Here is a 4,534-nt window from a genome sequence, read left to right on the forward strand (position 1 = left end):
GCATGTTTGGGAAATATTAGTCAGTGAACACACTGACATTGTATTAACACATTAAGTCATATTTCACAATGACGGTCTCGCGAAATGAACTAGTTACATGAACATGTCCGGCTATGTGGATTAAAGCAAATAATCAAGTTAAGATAAATATACATGTGACTAATATAAATATAGATAATAATCAAAGTAAAAACAAGCCAAACATATTGCAAGACTTTTAGCCTTTTACACAAATGATTTGTAACGCACAATTCGAGTTTTATGACAAACTGGAAATGAACTGCGTATAATAATGACACTCCACTTTTAACGAAAGCAATACTGTTACACTTCAATAGCTTAACACGAACCATCAGTTAATGGACTCACAGTGACCGTTTTATTCAAAATAGTATGTGTATTTACATTGGAGGTCATGTTTAGAACGATGACTATCATTATATGCAAATTTCAATTATAGTTCAATAATGACTATATGCATATACACACACCAAATTATGTACACAATTTACCCCTACTACAATAACAAAAATATTCAACTTTTTAGACCTCATTTCATTTTACGCCCGCAATATTGTTATAAATCACACTTACGGCTATTTTTAATCAAGTGATTATTAATATGCATATATGATATGCGGGTTAGTACATTAAAGAAAACAACATAAAAACACCCAAATAAATAAAAAATAAATAGGAATAATCTGTGAATTCGTTGGATGATAGCCCTCCTATGCGAGGAAAATAAATTGTTATGACGGATGGGGGATAGGGAATTGGGGCCTGCATAAGCACCCAAAAACCCAGACAATTCCCAACATATTTGTAAAGAAAAGACATAAAATCAGAACAACTTATCTGATAACGTTTCTCATCTACTGCGTAATAAGCGTTCAGTGACAAAAGCAGTATCTTTCTAGAACTACCCCGTTCTTGAGATGTGACACACAATCAGATTGTCCTTTGAATGCGTTGGTTCTCAATATGATACCAAGGATCATGAACTTATTTTCACTGGCAAAATATCGAACTGTAGCTTCGAATTCGGCATAACTTGGAGAAACGTTGAACTGTATGATGAAGTCTTTTTTACTTGAATGTTTTACATCTTCCTCGCCGGCTTCGAGTGCTTTGTTATTGACAGACCTCCATGCTTTATTAATTTTACCTAACCTTAATTCTATACACAGATGGGAAACATTAAGAAGAACAGTGTTAATTTCATCAACAACCCATTTTGAAATGCTATCTATAATCGCGGAGTCAGTAAAGTTAGTTTCAACAAAAGACGCACATGCGCAATAGATATCCTGTATTTTCAAGTCGTCCCATGTACGTTTTGTTGAAATATCCCTAAAGAAACTCGTTCCGTATTTCCCAGACACACGTGGTGATTTGTGACCTCTGCCAAGTTCTAATATATCAAGAAGTGTAGCATACACATCAACATTACTCGTCAATTTCTTCGTGTTCATTTTTAGGTTTTCATAAAGATCACCATGTCCTTTACGAAACCATTTAGGAGGGGAAATATAGAAAACAGGTAAATTTTCTTCCAGGCGTCCCTGGAACGTGTTTCTGATTGCCCCAAATCAGCTTCCATGATCGCTAAATATCAACAGAACGGTATTATCAAGTGAACCCCGTGTGTTGAGATCAGTCAATGTCCTCCTTAGGGGCAGATCTACTATACCAAGTCCATTAGGGTCATCGTGAGACGGGTTACTAATGAACGTGAATGTAAAATGTGGAACATCATTATACACCGTCACAAACTCTGTCAATTGATCAAGTAATGACTGAAAAACAAGATCGTTCCCTGAACAAAGGCTGTCTCTATAATTTGTCGTTTCTAAACCAAGTATATACGTCCGCATGTAGTAATCGAATGGTTTCCATTTAAAACCTTTTGATAGATGGTGAAATACAGAAAAGTTATACGAGTCACGGCCTGTTAGGCTCACATATCCATTTTTCATGAAGTCCTTCCAGATGAACGGGTACCCATCATAGTACTCCATGGGGTCGTTCATCTCCCCCCATGTTATCCCCAACAACATCATCAATACATTTGGAAACGTATTTAATGCAGCCTTGTTGTAACCAAGAAGTTCTACAGCGTCCAGTTCGTTTCGGAGATAACTCTCGGTAAAATTCATATGACGGATAAAACTCAGACGAGATGCTGACTCTAATGCAATCATAACCACATTCATTGGTCTATTCGCCTTCAGTTTCGAACCATTGTGAAAAAATCTAATATTATTTCTTAGTTTTACCAACGTTTCATTTCTGAGCACAAATGCAAAGTGTTGTTTTGTCAATTGTTTGTCTTTTGTGTCGAAGCAGAGAACCATGCAAAATTCGTCGGAGACCTTGATGGATTCCGTAAAGTTTTGAAAATTGTTTTCAATGAAATACATTCCTTCGTCAGTACATTGATTTTTAACGTAGGGGCGATATGAACACTTTGAAAATTGGTGATAATGCTTCTTGACCTCTGTTACATTAACTATTATTTTTAAACCCCTTTTGTACGTTATCAGATTCCAATGTGGACACTCATGATATTTCTTCACTTTGATGAATTTTTTGACGGTAGGTCCGTAGGGGTCTAAATTGGGAATGTTGCAACTTTCCATATTGACCAGGTAATCTCTAGATGCGGCATTTGCATCACTTTCCTTTGAATGTCTCAATTCACCTTTTGAGGAAAACGTTTTATTGATGATTTGACTCATAGATACCGGTATAATACATGTTCTTTTATTTGAACCTAGTTGATATCGAGAGTAAATACAATATGTTATTGTGAATATCATGAGTATCAACAAGCACATCATGTGTTGCTTCTTTCTCGGCCACAACATCGTTCGTGTTCCGTCTGAAACAAAAAAGTAAAATTAATATGTACCAATGGGCCAGTACAGTAAGTGTGGTTGATCTATTGTATATGATTACAGAAAGTATTGAATGGTTACCATGTATATCTTACTCTAGTAACGTTATTCAAAAATTGTCAAAAATTGTTAACAGTACGTATTTTGTTAATTTTTGACATTGAGGATATTTCGAAAAACATGATAATCAATCGTTAGACTCAATTTCTCTTTCTCTCACAACATCACATTTCTTAAAAAAAGAAAAAAATATTTCATGAAGTCATCAGCCCAATGCATCTCTTGGCGTATGAATATGATGAATTGATACTTGATAAAAAATACAAACGGTCAAGAACAAGTAGAATCACAAGCAAACAATGTCTATTTATTTAGGTAACTCCGTGGATTGAATGCGCTGTATGCATTGGTACTTTGAACGTTGTTGTCACTAGAAAGCTACGAAGAACATGTTGGTTTTAGTTTAAAATATTAGTAGCATGATTGTTTACTGTTGCTCTTGCCGTCTAAAATAAAATGTAAAAAAACGAAATTATCAAGAATTGTTTTGTTACACAAATGATTTCTAACACACGCTCCGAGTTTTATGCCAAATTAGAAATGAACTGCGTATGCTAGTGACACTCCATGTTTTACAAAACAATAATTTTACACTTCATTAGTTAACTAGAACCATCAGTTAATAGACGCGCAGTGGCCTTTTTATTCATAATAGTATGTGTATTCACATTGGAGGTCACGCTTAGAACGATGGCTATGATAATATACAAATAACAATAGTCCTATACTGACTAGATGCATATACACACACCAAATTATGTACAAATTTACCCCTACTACAATACCAGAAATAATAGGGATAAACCTTGTATACCTCATTTAATTTTACGCCCGCATTATTGTTATGGTGAAATGAAAAGAAATTGGAAAGAGAAACACAACGTTTATGTCACTAGCGACTTTTAAACATCATTCTTTAATCTATAAAACTGATTACAAATGATTTGAAATTGAACAGCAAGGTTTGAACAATAAGACTTTCAGGATTTTAAATAAAATACAAATTGTCATACATTTCATATCCATTCTGGTAAAAATTGTATAAATATAATGAAATATATAAAGGAAGAACTACATTTGACAGGCAGACAGACAAACAGGCATACGGACGGACAGACAGACAGACGGGCAGACGGACGGACGGACGGACGCACAGACAGACGGACGGGCAAATGACAGGCAGACAGACGGGCAGGCAGACAGACAGACAGACGGGCAGGCGGACGGACAGCATGCAATTCTAAAACACCCGCGTTTGCCGGTCGTGTAAAAGTAGTAATTCACTACAGAAAGCCTAACAATATATATTTACTGCATTTGTGCACTTCGTCCATTTAGCACGCATCAATTGGACTTAAAATTATACACTGAAGAGTTTACTCGCGTTACGTTTTCGTTTCGTTTTGGTGAAGTATACGATTTTTAATTACTACATTGGATAATTGAATATCAATTTCAAAGTAAATATACATATGAAAACAAAATCCACAGAAAACCAAATGTGTGCTCAACTTTTTTTTCATTTTTTAAAAGTTCTCAATCAACAATTCGGAACCCACGTTCAAAAAATCTCA

The 4,534-nt window shown here is 35.2% G+C and overlaps 1 pseudogene; it reads right to left on the reverse strand.

Moving 5' to 3' along the window:
* Nucleotides 1–893: 893 nt before the first annotated feature.
* LOC110441636 lies at nucleotides 894–2,423 on the reverse strand (annotated as a pseudogene).
* Nucleotides 2,424–4,534: the final 2,111 nt, after the last annotated feature.

The sequence above is a fragment of the Mizuhopecten yessoensis genome, unplaced genomic scaffold (genome assembly GCF_002113885.1).
Source record: "Mizuhopecten yessoensis strain PY_sf001 unplaced genomic scaffold, ASM211388v2 scaffold716071, whole genome shotgun sequence".
NCBI classification, from domain to species: domain Eukaryota; kingdom Metazoa; phylum Mollusca; class Bivalvia; order Pectinida; family Pectinidae; genus Mizuhopecten; species Mizuhopecten yessoensis.